This window comes from Mus caroli, chromosome 9 (assembly GCF_900094665.2).
Source record: "Mus caroli chromosome 9, CAROLI_EIJ_v1.1, whole genome shotgun sequence".
In the NCBI taxonomy this organism is placed as follows: domain Eukaryota; kingdom Metazoa; phylum Chordata; class Mammalia; order Rodentia; family Muridae; genus Mus; species Mus caroli.
Genome location: NC_034578.1, coordinates 108,341,339 through 108,359,176, shown reverse-complemented (window position 1 = coordinate 108,359,176; position 17,838 = coordinate 108,341,339). Strand labels below are relative to the sequence as shown.

The window sequence follows — 17,838 nt, the reverse complement described above, 5'->3', positions numbered from 1 at the left end:
TTAGGTTTTACCCTACAAACTTGACTTTAAATGAGTGTCGGGTTTTTAAAGGCAATGCCTTCAGAGAAGAGGTCCTGCCACCTGCAGAGGGCTTGATGAGATCAAATTCATCACCTTTTGCCATTCTTCTTTTAGCTAATGGAGAAGTCACGTGTCTTTAGTCTTACTGGAGATTACATACATTTGTTATTCAATGTGTTGGTGTGTTCCCTTCCGTGAAAATAGATGCATCTGTTTGCATACTTGGTTCTGGGTTGAAAAGCATTAGAAGGCCTGGCCTTGTTGGAGGAGGGATGCCACTGGGGACAGGTTTGACCCTTCCTGGTGTGTGCTCTCTCTGTTTCATGCTAGTGGATCAAAATAAAAACTCTCAGCTACTGCTCCGGCCCCATGCCTGCCTGCCTGCTGCCATACTCACCACTATGGTGGCCATGGACTCACCCTCTGTAAGCATAAGCTTTCTTACATAAGTTGCTGTCTTAGCACACCAATAGAAAACCAACTAAGAGTGTTAGTTTAGTGTCTACAAACTTCGTACAATGAATGCCAACAGCCTCTTGGTGCGTTCATCTCTGGCATAATTACCCTTTGTGGTTTGAGAACTCTTAAGATCTCTTCTTAGACAATTCTCCGTTTCTAATGTTACTAACTTCAGTTATTTTACACTGATCTCCTATACTCATTCACCTCATAAAGTAAAGTTAGTATTGTATCACCATTGAGCCTAACACACACTATTTGTCTCTCACTTCCTGTTTTTTCCTGTTTTCACATATGTATGTGTATATAGTATATATGTTTATGTGTCTTCATGTTTGCATGTATGGACATGTACATGGGTGCGGGTGTGTGTACACACATGCATGTAGAGGCCCAAGGAGTATTTCACAATCATCTTCCACCTTGTTCACTGAGGCAGAGTCTCTCAGTTGAATCCAGAACTCATCTACCTGGCTGGTTTAGCTAGCCAGCTTGCTACATAGATTTCCTGTCTCCACCATCTAAAAGCTGGACCCTCAGGTAGGCTGCCATGCCTCCTGACATTTATGTTGGTGCTGAGATCTGAACACAGGTCCTCATGCCCGCATGACAAGTGCTCCATCTGCTGAGCCATCTCCCCATCCTCTACATGGTGCTGACTCTTAGAGTTCATGTATAACTAAGACCTTAGAGCACTGGTCTGCACACAGTTGACTTTCCATAGCATGTCCTTCTGTGCACTTTTTCTGTGTTCTTTATGCTACAACAGAACATTAGAGATGGGGCTGTGAATAAGGAGTAAGGGAAGAAGGGTTTATTATTTACAGTTCTGGAGGATGAGAACTCCAAGATCAAGCCTCTAGAGAAAGCACAGCATGACAGTGTGTGGCAGAACACTACAAGAATGCTAAGAAGAATGCTAAGAGGCTCTGGTTAACTTTTTCAGCAAATCCACTCATGGTAGAAAATCCATTCCTGTAACTATGGCATTAATTCATTCATAGGCCCCCATGACCTAACCATCTTTTAATGATACCTACTCTTAAAATAGTTAAGTTGGTAGTTCAGTTCTCTCCCAGTAACTTTGGGAAACTCTATTCACAGCCAAGCAGATAGGAGTCCACTTGCTGCTCTTGAAGTTCACATAATATTTGCATATCAGATTTTCCTTTCCTAGTAATTCACTGATGGTCACAGGCTGCTCTCATGTCTTAGCTGTGAATGGTGTCTCTATGAAGGTGAGGATGTGAGAGATGTGATTCTATCTACCTATCTGTTTACCTGGTAGCTATTTGTATGGCTCTTTAAAAAAAAAATGTCTATTCTGGTCTTTGGCCCAGTGTTAATCAGGTTGGATTTTGGCATTTATTAATTTGATTGAGTTTGTTACATAGTCTCCTAATCTGTAGGGTTTTTTTTTCTCATTTTGTCAACATTTCCAATGAAGGGTTTGCTTCTAGTTTTTTTATTGTTGCCTGTGATTTTGATGTCCAGCCCCCTACCCCCATAATTGCTAAGACTGATGACAAAGACCTTTTTTTTTTTTTTTTAAATATTGCTATTTTACTCTTACAAGTGCATTTTGAGTTGATTTTTTCATGTGTTGTAAGGCAGGAGTCTAATCTCATTCTTTCCCATAAAAGTTCTTGGTTCCCAGCTCCATGTATTGACAATACCACTTTCTGCCCCAAAGTATGTTCTTACCATTTCTGTCAAAAATCAATTGATCATATTCATGTGGATTTGCTTTTGGTTTATCCAATCCATTCCTCTCACCAGCAAAGCTGTTTTCAATGTCAGCACGGCACTGCTTTGATTAAGTAGTTTGTAAAAAATAATTCGAAACTGGAAAGTGTAACATCTTCAAGATGGTTCTTGTTCAGGAATAAATTTGTGGCCCAGTACAAATTTAAGCATACTTGTCTCCTTTGATGTGAAAAATGTCATGATAATTTTGATAGGAGTTCCTTTGAATCTGTAAACTTATTTTTTTTGTAGATTTTTTTAACCATTGTAACTGCTCTGTCCTATAAAACATCAATTTGTGTCACTTGCACTTCTTCTAAGCATGTTTTATAATCCCCCCACTCACTCAGTCAAGCTTATTCCTTATGCCTTAGGATTCTTTGATTGTTTTTTTTTTTTTTTTTTTTTTTTTTTTTTTTTTTTTTTTTTGCTTTTTTAAGACACAGTCTCACCATGTAGCCCTAGCTGGCTTAGAACTCACTATATTGATAGATCAAGTTGGCTTCAAACTGATACAGATCCACCTGCCTCTGCCTCCCAGATGAAGGGATTGCAGGCATTTGCCACCATGCACCAGCACTAAGTGATCTTGTTACTATTACAAACCAGGATTGTGTCCTTACACTTTTTTGACTTTGTTAATAGAGCAGAAAAATGCAATTATGTTTAGTCTGTTGATTTTGTGTTGTATAGCTTTACTCAATTTATTAATGATAACAATTTTGGTGGGGTAATTAGAGTTTTGTACATATAATATCATATGCAGGCAGATTTCATTCCAGTTTGGATGGCTTTTGTCTCTCTTTCTTGCCAACTTGCTTTGGCTAGGACTTCCAGGATTATGTAGAATAAAAGGGGAAATTGGCACCCTTTCTTCATTTCTAATCTTAGAGGAATAGCTGAAATTCTCATCGTTGAGTTTGATGATGTCCATGGGTTTGCCACGTGTGGTTTTTCTTATATTTAGATTGGTTTTCTCCACACCTAGTATGTTGAGAGATTTGATTGATGGATAAGTTGATTGATGGATCGATTGATTGATGACTGATTGAGAAAGGGTCTAACTATGCAGCCCAGAATGGTCTGGGACTCATTATGTAGACAAAACTTCCCTCAAACTCACAAGGATGCATCTGCCTCATTGAATGTTCCTTTTGAATACTACATGCTTTCCTTAATGTTTAGTATCATGTCTATTGATCTGTGCATCTGGTCATTTTGCATCCTAGAGACAAACTTTGGTTATGGTGATGGTCCTGTGAACAGGCTGTTGATTTTGGCTTGCTGGTATTTTGTTAAGAAAGTTTTGTTACTTCAAGTGTGTTGTACATTGGCTTGTAAGTTTTTCTTGCCCTGTTCTTATCCAGCTTTGGTATGATAGTGATTTTGGCCTTGGAATAAATTTAGAAGGTTTTCAGTTCTTCAAATGGTTGAACAATTTGAGAAGAATTGGCACTAATTCTCCTTTAATTGTTTTTGAGAGGCTAACCATTGAAGCATCTGCTCCTCTTATTTCCTTCATTCGGGTGCTTTTCATTAGAGATATCATTTCCTAGTTCATGATTTGCTCAGAGTTTTCCATTTCTATATGATATACTCTGATCTAGGAACTTTCTTTACACTACAGTCAGTCTATGTTTGACTTGTGCTCTTCCTATCTACTTTGCTTTAGTTAATTAATAATGATTAATTTAAAGTTTGAATATTGTATAAGTCTGAGGAATCATTTGAAACCTTGTTGGTTGTTTCATTATGTAAATGAGTAAAAAATGATGAACAGGTGCCCTGATACATGGGATTTCCTCAATGTGACCAATCAGAGCAAGAAGTGGAGAGCAAATATAAAACAAGATACATAACACATTGATAACATTCTCAGCACGTTTTCTGTTGCTATAATAGAATACCGGAAGCTAGTACTTTACAAAGAAACGTCTCTTTGACCTATAGCAATGGAAGATGAAAGTTCAACATCAGGTGGGCCTTGGTGATGACTACTTAGAGGAAGAAAGCACAAAGGCAGGGATGTGAGAGGGGCAGATTCCAGATGCCTGCCCCAAACAAACATTCATTTACAACATATGGCTCCCTTCTCTGCCTTTTCCTAATGGAGGATAACTGGCTCACCTGGAGAGCCTATGGCAGAGCTGTTTGTGGGCCGTTAATCTTACTGTTAAGTCTGTCGCACAGCAGGTTTGGGGACCCTTTCAGGGGAGCTGACCCCAAACCCAGCAGCTCCATCATTTATGTGTTCCTTATTTGTTTTTTTTTTTTAAATGGCACCATGACTGGGAAGATAGATGGCTTGGTTGGCAAAGTGCTTGCTGGACAGGCACAAAGACCTGAGTTCAGATCTTCAGAACTGTTTTAAAAGCCAGGTGCAGTGACACATATTGGAATCAGAGTAATGAGTGTGAGGAGGGCTAGGGGGATCCCTGGCAGTTGGTCTAGCTGAAAGGGTGAGCGTTGGGTTTAGTGAGAGATGCTGTCTTAAAAAAATAAGGTTAAGACACTGCTTGACATTTCAGGAGAAAATTTCATGAGACCTGTCTCTAGTCTAATTCTTATGGAGAATTGAATGAGGCATCTATTTTCGTTTAGATGCTAATATGGAAGCAGCTTATTTTGGGGGTCATCACATTTGTGAGTCAGGATCATGTCATCCAAGCAAAGCTAGCTTTAAAATTCATGTAAGGGGTGGTTTGTATATGTGGAAAGCGACTACTCTGTTATGGACTGATTTTTTGGTATAGCACCAGTATATCTGGACATTGTACTGTCCAAGGAAGCGGGTTGACGGGGGATTGTGACACCCTAGGAATAAGCCACATATATAAACTTCTTCATCTCCCTACCACCACTCTTGAGAAACTTTGCGAGCAGGTGGCGGTGAGTTACTCTGGGCCCTGCTGGCCCTGTTCTATGTTAAGCACACCACATGGCTGCTCTTACTTGGTTCGTATTAAATCCTTCACAGCTCACAGTATTTTCTTGTAGTTAAAGGTGAGCAATCTGTGATCAGAGATGCTGAACCAGTCTCAAATCTTCCATAGCTCACTACTAACCACCATTGCATACATTTGGAATGGCTTCGGAACAAAGCCACTTTGCAAAATAACAGACCTCATTGAACTACTTAAAACTCATAAAATCAAGAAGGGTTGGATTTAGTGTCTGGAATTTCTTCAGACAGGGAAGTTATCACCAGATATGATTGAAGATGGATAATGTATTTGCTATGTGTAAACATATTCTTTTTTGTTTGTCTGTGTTTGTTTGTTTGTTTGTTTCGAAACAGGGTTTCTCTGTGTAGCCCCGGCTGTCCTGGAACTCACTCTGTAGACCAGGCTGGCCTCGAACTCAGAAATCCGCCTGCCTCTGCCTCCCAAGTGCTGGGATTAAAAGTATGTGCCACTATCGTCTGGCACATATTCTTCTTTTTACTTGAAATATCATATTGTAGGGCTAGAGAGATGGCTTAGTAGTTATGAGCCTGACTGCTCTTCCAGAGGTCTGAATTCAATTCCCAACAACCACATGGTGGCTCATAACCGATTTCCTCTTCCAGTGCGTATGAAGACAGAGCATATATGCTCTTTAAAATGTGACATATACATCACTTCCAGCTGAATTCTTCCAAGTCCTCAGCCCAGAGTACACTATGTTTTCAGCAGTAGTTTTTATGTTCAAGTTCTGGGATGCAACCAGGGAAACAGCAATAGCTTATATTATTTTGGGAGTCTCTTGGACTATCCTGACCAACAACTGAAAGGAGGTTTCCCTTAGCTGGTACTGGAGTGTTGTTAGTCTATGACTCTTATAGAATCACCATCACCCTTCATGGCATAATTCCATTTATACTGTGTGTGTGTGTGATGTGTATATATGTGTGTATACTCATACATACATTTTAAATAAGATTGTAAAATGATCATGTTGCCCTATTGCATTTTCAGATATCCTTAGTGATAATTATTCCTACTCTTTGCTCTCCCTTAAACACATACATACTTGAGCAATACGAAACGGATTCAGTAGTGTGTGTATGTTGTGTATATATGTGTGTATACACATATATTCATTTTAAATAAGATTAAAAAATGATCACTTGCCCTATTGCATTTCAATCTTCTTAGTGATAATTATTTCAGTGTCCCTAGTGAAAATTAACATCCACAGTGATAATTATTCCTATTCTTCCCTCTTCCTTAAACACATGTATACGTGAGCAATATTAAATGGATTCAGGAGAGAGAGAGAGAGAGAGAGAGAGAGAGAGAGAGAGAGAGAGAGAGAGAGAGAGAGAGAGAATAATTACAGAAGAAAAGGTAATGGACTTAAAAAGGGACAGCATGGGAGGAGTTGGAGTGGGAGAGGTGATGGAAATTCAGAGTTCATATAAGAACTTCTCAAAGTAATGCTGTCTTTTCATACTTATGATACAGCAATGTGTGTACATACAATGTATATACTGTATGTAAAACAATAGAGAAACAAGAAATATTATGAGGTGGGCTGCAGTTCTCACTAAGCCAGTTATCTTAGAGTAAGGCTTCCAATAGTTTCAAACAAAGAATATTCCTCCTCTTGATCAAAAATATTTGTCTGTGTTTGTACTAAACTTTATCCCTTTCCTACAATCTGCAGGCTTTCTAGTCTATAACGTTGAATGGCTGTTAGTAGTAACAAGGTTTTTGCCAATGATGGTAAGATTCAGGGATGTGAATGAAGTGATAGCTCATGGAAAATGTCCGCTTTGATTGCTGGAATCATTCGGGCAACAGAGAATGTGCAATGTTTTCCTTTCTAGTTGAGTTGGACCCATCAAAGAGTGAAGATCTCCCTGTCCCCAGCAGCTGCACAGACAGAGGAGCTGGTGAGTCACTATGGACATGCTGTACAAACACCAGTACTGATGTAAGCACAGGCAGGTGGAGAGAGAGATGTACACATTTAGGATTTAATATGCTTCACTTTCAAAAAATATTTTCAAAATTTTTTGGGAGCCAAACAGAGGCCATATGGCCTAACTCTTTATTTTTTTAAAAAAGAATTAGTGTATTTTTAATTATGTATGTATGTATGTATGTGTGGGGTGGTATTTACATGTGGATGTGTGTAAGGTTGGCTGGAGGTATCAGGTCATCTGTCTGCCTCTTGGTGTAGGAGTTACAGGTAGTACTGAGCTGCCCAAGGGGAGTACTGGGAACACAGTTTGGACTCTGGAAGAGCAGTGTGTGTTTCTGCTTACTCAACTGTCTTTCTGATTCTTCCTTTCCATATTTCCTTCCTTCCTTCCTTCCTTCCTTCCTTCCTTCCTTCCTTCCTTCCTTCCTTCCTTCCTTCTTCCCCTCTTTCCCTGTTTCTCTTTCTTTCCCTGTTATTATTCCTTTCTTTTTCTGTTTTTTAAAAAATATTATTTATATGTGAAACTATTTACCATGTTGCTGTTACATTTGCTCTAAGATCTTAGTTCTAGTTGTTTAGGCCCCTGCCATACTTTTGGCTTCCTCCTGTTCTCTGGCTTAGAACACTACATTTCCTCCACATTCCAGGTTATTTTCTGCCTTTCTTGTGTTTTCTCCCACAATGAGAGCCAGCTCTTGATTCCCTTTTAACTTGAAAGATTTTCGTGTAAATTCTGTTCAACATTTCCCACTGCTCGCCAGAGTACTCGGAAAACCCAAATCCTTGCTTTACTTCCCCTAATCCCGTCAAACTCCCCAAAATGATCTTGTTAATCTTTGGCAAAGTGAGGTGTTCTGTCTGCTGGGCTGCATTTCTATACTTGGCTTCTGGCCCTTATTGTCCATACAAGCCCAGAGTCCTACTTAACCACAGCCTGTGTTGGAGCTATGGACTTATACTCAGATTCATCATTACGGTGACCAAATCCCAGGGTCACTTTTTGGCTTCCAGAATAAACTCAGATCTTAGAAATCTTTTACTTTGTGTCTGCCAAGTATAAAGGCAAGTGGCTAAGTGATGCTGAATTTAATTCGCCGATAAGAGGTTGGTTGTTTCTTTGATATGTTTGGATGGATAATTGCTGTGTGGCAAACTCAGGCTGAGTTTCGAAGTTCTTCAACCATGAACTGTTCCTTCAATAAGTAGCTTTTGAGGAAACACTTTATCCCAAGTCAGAGGAAGGGTGGACGAGAAATCCACTTGGTATCCAGTCCATTTTGATTCTCTCACTAACTGTGGAAACGTTTGCACCAGCCTCTCAGTAAGTCAAGAGATGAGAGAGCAGGGTCTCGGCATTGTTTGTGACTTGCCCAAGACCTTCAGATAATGAGCTATGGCACTAGGGCATGAGTCTGTGACTGTTGTCCATCAGGATACTGTATGATAGACCACATACGGTATTAATCCATTTCAGCTCTCCTGGCACAGCATTGGTAGAGTGAATTGCTTAGACTTGTAGACTCAGCAAGAGAATCTTGGCTCTGGGATCTCAGCCATAGAGAGGAGGGTTTTTACTTCTCCCATGGTCCTGGCCCTATTCCAGATACAAACTCTTTGTTCCGAGCCCGCTGTAGCTTTTTACGGTAAGTGCTAGATCTTAACAATATGAAGTGCCTAGGCCCATATCGTCTCTTTTTAAGTCACTTGCCATTTCAAAAACTCATGTTTCAGCCCATTTCATTTTCAAGCACGTATGCACATTGCAGGCACAATTAAGAGGGCTAAATCGACACAACAATTGTGGCGCTGTATCATGGCAAAACAACTCAAGAGCTCAGCAACTTTATTAAAATTTTAAAGGAGTTGATCCTCTGGGAAGTGTTCCTATTAATTAAACAAAGGTGGAAGAAAATGAGCTTCACACTCATTTTCAGCCCGGAATAAGGTGGCCTGCAGCATGAATGCAAAAGAGATGTGTGAACACAGACAACCACCTCGTTCCTCAGACTTCTGGGCAGTCAGGACTGCAGGTCTTTTATCTGCAAGGCACTCTGGGCCAGTTTTTGTTCGGTCTTTTCTGGAGGAGAGATGTCTTATATCAGAGGGATTTATTTCCCAGAAGTCCATGGAGTTTGAACCCTTGAAGAACCAGGCTGCAGCATAGTAAACAGATGCCAGGATTTCATTCCTATCAGTTTCAGTTAGTGGAACAACATGAAACAGACAAGAGTCTAGAAATTGTTTGTGGAAGAGAAAGATGGCCAGAGACAAACTAGAGGATTTAATTCTTTGTTCCTTGTCCCCACTCTATCTCTACTATCACTAGAAATAATATTCATTTAATTTTTCACTTATGGAGTGACTGATGGGTTTAATAGTAAATGCATCTCAGATACTCGCTTTCTCAGACGTGCCTACAAACAATATGCTTCTGCTTATGTTGACTATACTAGTTACTTCTCATTGCTGTTGAACACCTGATAAAAGGAACCTAAGGAATGCAGGGCTTAATAATACTGTTCATCATGGCAAGGAAGCCATGAAAGCAGGGTGTTTAGGAGGCAACTGATCACATGGCAACCACAGTCAGGAAGCAGAGGGCGATGCATGTTGGTGCTCAGATCCCAGGCTCCTTTTTATGTAGTCTAGGACTGCCACCTGTGCTATGATGCCATTTGCATTTGGGTGATGATTTCTACTTCAATTAACAAAATTAGAGAATCAATCTACAGACATGCTCAGAGATTTATCTCCACATTGGTAAGCAATATTAGCTATCACAGACAGTATATTGACCATATGTTATGTGAATTCTGGAGAGACATAAAAGTTTCTGAGTCCATCAGAACCCAGACCCTAGAGTTTGTCACTACTGTACCAAGTGAAGCAGGAAAGTCATACTGGGGACTTGGATTTTTGGCTGTGGGCTCTTTATAGCTTTTCTCCACAAATGACCAAATAAGAACATAAGAACAAAATGTGTGTACCTATGTCTATCAATGGTGAGGCTAAATGCATCCTGGGAGTGACCTATATCTACTCTCCACTGGAAGAAATTAGTTGTAACCTACATTGGTAGAAATCTACAGAACAATGAAAGAGAAGTTGTAAATAAGGCTTGTATATGTCACTGAGGTCCTCATGGGAATCTAACATGCCCACCTTCTGCTTTAAAACAGATCTAATTATTAATAATAATTTGTTTATTTATTTAGTATGTATATATGTATGTATGTATGTATGTATGTATGTATGTGCAGCTACTGTGGTCATAGAGGTCAGAAGAGAGAATATCCCAGGAACTGTAGGTACCGAGTTGTGGACAACCCCAAGCAGGTTCTGAGAATCAAACTCAGGTCTTAAGTAAGAATAGCAAGCACTCTGAACCACTGAACCATTTCTCCAGCCCCAAGATGAAGGATTTTGTTTGGAGACTGGTCTTCCTGTGTAGTCCTGGATGACCTGGAACTTGGCACCTAGACCAGCATGACCTCACATTCACAGGGATTTGCCTACCTTGTCTTCCTAGTGCTGGGATTACAAGCATGTGCACCTCCCCCCAGCTTGAAATTCTAACCAAAGCAAAGACATTTAAAAAGCTTGCTCCATAAGATCTCTACTGTAGCCATTGTCAGATGACACCATTAAGAGGTGGAGCAAGAGATAGGCAGTTGAATTAATCAGGAGACTTCATGGATCTACAGAAATGAAACTCAAAATACTCCAGTGGAACTTTCTCTTGGTCGTGGATAGAGGCTGAGGTCAATTGGGAAGACCACAAGATAGGAGAGGGTTTAAAGACTCCAGAATGCCTTACAGCAGAAGAGCATCTAAAAGTAGGAGGACTCAAACACTGGAGGGTTAACTATTAATTATTAACTGACAGAAGAAACCCAATAAAGTCTTGTTGAAAACTCCTTGCCACAAAAAATGCATAAGAAAGAACATAAACTTTTTAATATAAACTCAATCTACAAGTCTTCTTACTCAGACTTTGGTCTCAGTGGAAGTATGGGTCCTTTCTTGTTCATTTACTTCCAGCATTGTGCAATGTTAGGTGTGTTCTTAGTTCCTGTGCAATGCTCCTAAACTCAATGATCACAAACAAGACAAAGGAACGTGAGATTTCTGTGACCAGATTGCAAAGGGTCCTAAGAACATGGAGCCCTTACAATAAGTAAATGGTGAGTGGTGTGGATTTGGCACTTATGCCTTCACTAACATTTTATTGTAAATCTATTCATAATGTGCGAGTTGTTTTTCTGTTGATTTGATTAAAATACCATGGGCAAAAGCAACTTAAGAAAGAAAGGCTTTATTTTACCTCATGCTCCCAAGAGGGATAGACTCCATCTTAGTGGGCAAGGCAAGTGATGGGTTACAGGAACAGGAAGCTGATATATCATGTCTCAGTTCTACACAGGGAGGAGAGAGAAAGTGTGTGTGTGTGTGTGTGTGTGTGTGTGTGTGTGTGTGTGTGTGTGTGNAGAGAGAGAGAGAGAGAGAGAGAGAGAATGTATGTGTGTGTGAGAGAGAATGAGAGAGAATGTATGTGTATGTAAGTGCACGTGCGTGTGCGTGTGTGTGTGTGTGCGCGTGTGCGTGTGTGTGTGTGTGTGTAACAGGAAGCAGGGTGATACTATAAACCATCAAAGTCCACCCTGAGGAAAATACTCACCTCCCAGTAAGGTGCCACTTTCTAATGGCTCCATACTCTCCCCAATGTCACCAACTAGGAACCAAGTGCTTGATTATATGACCCTGGGGGGGGAGCATTTCTCATTAAAACTACAAGACATAAAGTGACAGAAATGAATTGCAACCTTAGCTATTAGTGCTATGGCTTCTTCTTTTGGACATAGCATGAACACTCAAATCTCATCTTGGAATAAAGAGAACCATGGCTCAGTAGCCATGGCAACCAAATAAACAGGATAATACAATGATAGCTATGGCCATGTTGATAGAGCTGCTAACACTCCCTATTAGAAGTCAGGGAGGACATCGCAGCCTGATTTGGGATGCTAGCCATTCCTTCCTTCTGCCTCCCACCGCAGCTGCAAGTGATCTTTGGAAATGCTAGAATAAGTAAGGAAGGAGAGGTTTAACTGAGGGTGTCTGTGATGTTACTACTCTGAGATCATCATCCAAGGTGGGGTGAGACTTGTGGTACAGTCGTTTAGGGGTTTCAATGATTCAGTGTATAACCCTTTACCCATGTCCCTGAAAGTATAGCTATAAACTCATTAGATTACCAAGTTAAACTTGGGTTGAATTCTTCCTTTGGTCTGCCCCAGTGTTTCATCTGGCATAAGTCGCCATGTGTTCATACCTCCCAGGGATAAGGTTGGAGCAACAATTGCATGCAGGAATCATTAACATAGAAACAAACAAAGCTTGGAGCCTGGAGTAGTATTTATGGAGACGAGTGTTAGCATCTAGCGTTGTGATTTTACAGGTAGACAACCACGATGAGTAAACGAATTTCTGTGCACCTCAGGTTTCTCATCTGCTACATGGGGGCTCAGAGATCGATAGGGTCAAAGAGTCTAAAGCATTTGGCATGGCTCCTGGCATAATTGGAGAGCTAAAGAATATTGGTTGTTCATCGCTTTCCTCTCACCCCTGTTCTGTTTTTAATTTCATTGTTGTTTCTCTAATCTAGTGAGAGGTAAGAGTTAAGAAACATGTCTAAAGGAGATATTTGTAATTTTGTTGTGTGCTTCACCCCTATTCATTTCATTTGAAACCAGAATGGAAGCAAATAGACATCATGAAGTACATCGCTTGAACTAGGGTCAGGCATAGGTAAAATGGCTAATAACTTGTGTCCTTGAAGCTGTTTGTAATTGCTGGTAGCGATTGCTGCATTTTTAAAATTAATACTCATGAAAGCTTAACACTTGGCCGGAGCAAGGAGTCTTTGAGAGTTAGGTCTCGTCATGTCTCAGGCATGGTGGAGCCTGACACAGGGGGTTAAGGGCCTGTGCTTCACTGAGGGCTTCATTGCAAAACTACAGAAACCAACCAGAAAGACAAGGGAGAAAATCCTCTTCTGATCCTTAGAAAACAGCTAGGCATAGAAGACAGGAGGTGGCAGGGAGGGAGTAATGATGGCTGCTCTGTCTGGGCTCTGTGCAGCACTCAGCCTTCCTGGTGGACTCTAAAGATAGAAGGTAAAGGTGAAGGTAGAATGACTCCTGCAAGTTATCCTCTGACCTTCACACACACACACACACACACACACACACACACACACACACACACACACACNACTCCTGCAAGTTATCCTCTGACCTTCACACACACACACACACACACACACACACACACACACACACACACACACACTCTCTCTCTCTCTCTCTCTCTCTCTTTCTCTTTCTCTCTCTCTCTCTGTCACACACACACCACATACACTCTCACAAACACACACATGCACACACTTACACATAATACACATGCACACATACACATGCATATACTCACACACATGCACACACTCACACACAAACATAGACACTCACACACTCACACACATGCACATACTTACACACAATATACATGCATACATACATAAACACACACATGCTTACACACTCACCCACAATATACACATGCATACACACTCATTTATAGCACACACATACACACACATGCACACACATGCACACATTCACAAACACACACATGCAAATACACTCACACATAATACATACATGCACACACTCACATGCATATATACACATACGTATTCACACATACACATATGCACATACACAAACACAAACATGCACACACGCATACATCATACACTAACTAAATATATAATTAAATTTTTAATTGAAATAAAGAAAAGAGACTCTCTGCCTTCCCTTTGCTTAACAGATTGTTAAAACAATAGACTCTAAGAACTTGGAATTTCCCTAGGAACCTCAAACCTTGAGGAGGAAAGCCTGAAACCTGAAGGGCAACTTGTCTCCCAGGAAGTTTTTCACACAACTTGTCAGTGAACTTTCCAGGAAAGAACTGGGGGAATTGGGAGGCATCTTGGTTTGATCAGCACTGTTTGCTTTATATACCTCAGGTCATCTATTCAGATGTAAACCTCTGGCTGGGGAAATGGCTCAGTGGATAAAGCCCTTGTCTCCCAAGCCTGAGGTCCTGGATTTGAGTCTCTAAACCCCACAACATTTGGATGCTATCATGTGTCCATATTCCCAGTGCTCTTGTGAGACAGAGAATGGGAAGCAAAGTTCTGGCTGCTCGAAGACCAGGTAGCCTGACGTGCACAGCAAGGGAATAGAAAAGAGAGACTGCCTTAAACATAGGAGAAGATAAGACTCCACACTTTCCTCTGACTTCAGTATATATGAACTGTGATAAATCGACAGCATGGCATATGTGCCTGCACACCGACACACCGACACACACACACACACACACTGTCACACACACAGGCACACACTCATACACACACACTCTCATACACACTCTAATACATTCATGCACATACACACATACACAGTCACACACACTTATATATACCATACACAAACACTCATACACATATACTCACATTCCCCATATTCACACTAATACAAGCACTCATATACACACACTCTCTCATACACTCATAAACATGCACATTCACATATAGAGTCATATGCACATACATACTCATACACATAGAATCATGCACAGATACTCATAACCTCCCACATACACACTTATGCACACAATTGTCCATATAAACATGCTCACATACACTCTCATACACATACACACATACACACACCCACACATGCTCACATGTACACACACTCTCATATACACACAATACACATTCACACACAATCATATATACTCATACTCTACACAACACACACTCACTCTCACGCACACAGAGGATAGAAAATGAAGCCTTATATATAGCAGAACTCTCAATATAGATTTGAATGGGTGGCTTCAGGCCCTTTGTTCCTATTCTCAATGTGTCCATATTGATTAACCCTCCACTATCTGCTTTTCTTTGTATTTTCTCAGCCTGTTGATGATAGTTACTATACCTGGCTGGTTAAGACAGGCAGGGTCCAGATTCTGACATGAACAACTTTGGCAATAGCATACCAACTCATTTGCCCTGGGTCAAGCAGACTGGCACCAGAAACACTGAGTAAGGTAGGTAGTTGTACTTCATATCCCAGAGCAGCACTGTCCAGTAGAGGAATAGTCTGAGCCATTTGTGTTCTTCTGGTTGACCTGTTAGAAAAGTGAAACAGAATAGTGTATTTTATTTAACTCATTTTATCACTCATGTCATGAAAGCGTGTAATTAATATCAAAGTTATTAATGACATTACACATTCTTATTTCCACAGTGGTAAATTTCCTTTGTGGTTGGTGAGCATGGTATTGAACATTCAAAGGGCTTGCCTTGTCAGTGGCTGGTACATCCCCATTTCCCATTGCAATCACAGTGCAGAGTATGGGAGAGCAGATGCACACACAGGCAGGGAGTGAGGATTTCAGAGATTTGTGGCCTTAGGTTGCAAGGTTCACGCTGCTGCTCACAGACCTGGGCATGGGCCAGCCTCCCACTTACCTGAGTAATGTTTTTGTTTTGTTTTGTTTTGTTTTTTTTAAATGGTCATTGTGATAGTGTTTGGCAGAGTCCAGGAGAGAGGATGGACAATGTGACTGAAGTGCTCAGTACCCCTCTTGCTTGGCAGCCATCGGTGTCCATCTCTATACCTGCCAAGGGAGTGCCACCCCATAGGGAGAGGACAGGTCCACTGACCACATTTAGCTTTTCACCTCCTTATAAAGAAAGGACTCCAAGGATTAAAACTCTTAGGACTTAAATTCCAAGTACACTGTCCTCACAGATGGAAATATTAGCTTGAAAGTTTCTCTCCTTCTTTCTCCCTTCTTTCCCTAGCCTTTCTTCCTCCCATCCCTTTTCCCTCTCTTTACCTAAGAGCTTCTCCCAGGACACTCATAGTCCTCCCTCTCAAGTCTTTCTGGGTTTGGGTGTGGGCTTCACCATACAGAACTACTGAATCTGTAGCCCACTTTAGCAAAGCCAACTCTATCTACAGCATACAAAAGCATCTGCTGGGGTTAAAGCACACAGCATCCCTGAGTCCTCTGCTCTTCAGGCAGGGAAGACAGTTCTCATTGTTTGTCCTCCACCACATACCCTTCACTGGTATCATCTGACAGATGGCACTGTGATGGTGTGTCCACTGCCATGTTTAATATCCCCAACAGCGTTCTTGTCTCTGCCTTCTTTGCCTTAGCAGCGGTCAGAGTCCTAAAGTGTTTCCCAATCTAGCTCCCTGGCTCATTTTCAAGTTAGTTTGTTCAGCACATGACAAACAGGTCCAGTGAGAAATCTCAGAGTGCTTATCTGTTCTGTAAATAGAAATCTTCATATATATATATATATATTATGGATGTGACCATGATTGCTAGAGAATCTAAAATAAGGAGCATTTCCAAGAGAGAGAGAGAGAGAGAGAGAGAGAGAGAGAGAGAGAGAGAGAGCTGTGAACCACAGACATGTGCGTAACTCTGATCAGTGGTTCTCTGTGGAAGTAAGGCAGAGGTTATGCTGTTGTGACTGGGGAGATGGCTCAGTATGAACAGCACTGGCTGTGCCAGCTTAAGGAACCAGGTCTGGATTCCCAGAACTAATGGCAAAGCTGGACGTAGGCAGCCTGAGGCCCTAAAATCTCAGCACAGCTAGACTAAGGGGGCAGGCAGAGACAGAATTCCCTGAAGTTCCGGCTCTGGCCTATACAGAGGGGTACAACAGATCTCATCTCAAACAAGGTAGGCTCTCTCTCTCTCTCTCTCTCTCTCTCTCTCTCTCTCACACACACACACACACACACACACACACACACACGTGCGCATGCAAACATGAAATGTAGCAGGGGTACATATATAGCATTAAGTTTTCTCATAGACATATTAAAAAGCAAAAGAAACAAGGGGAAATATTATCAAAATAACACTGAACACAATAAATAAAATATTTTCACAATATGTTCACCACCAACTCACCTAGGTTTTCTCTTCGATAAAAGGAAATCTGCTTGCCACGTGGAGGGCAGAAGCCAAGCTCTTTCCAGGCAGGGACTGTTGATGGATAACTTCTCTACTTCTGAACAGGAGATGGTCAAGGAAAGATTAGGGCTCTGCTAATTAGGACGGTCAGGTTCAGGGAGTCAGACATCTGGAGTTTGTGTAAAAGGGCAGGGAGTCATGCTTGGACAAGGAAAGAGCTAGTTAATGATCATATTTAAAGGTCATTCATTTACTTTTGCAGTAGCCTAGTGACATTTATCCTAAGTCACTTAAAAATGTTATAAAATGTCACAGATCTATGTAGCATGGCCACGTGGCAGGCCTGGATTCTAAGGCTGGTGTTTCTAGGGCCAGGGCCTGATGTTGACATTGGTCATGTAATTGGATGAAAATACTTGGGCTGGACAAGGTGTTTCAAGTTGGTCATATCCTCTTATGTGTGTCTATGGGCAGGCCTGAATGTATGTGTGCACATGTGTGCAAGCGAATCCAGGTCTATGCTTATGTGTGGAAGCCAGAGTCAACCTTGAGGTCATTCCTTGAGAGCTGTCCACTCTGTTCTCTGAGACAGGCTTTCTCACTGGCCTCTTGTTCACTGCTTTGATAGGA

At 41.1% G+C, this 17,838-nt stretch overlaps 1 long non-coding RNA gene across 1 annotated transcript; it reads right to left on the bottom strand.

The window, feature by feature from the left end:
• Positions 1-11,695: 11,695 nt before the first annotated feature.
• LOC110302035 lies at positions 11,696-17,389 on the bottom strand. The gene is made up of 3 exons (XR_002378764.2): positions 17,206-17,389; positions 15,204-15,396; positions 11,696-13,297 (listed from the first exon to the last, which is right to left on the bottom strand). It is a non-coding gene; the product is annotated as an uncharacterized LOC110302035 (long non-coding RNA).
• Positions 17,390-17,838: the final 449 nt, after the last annotated feature.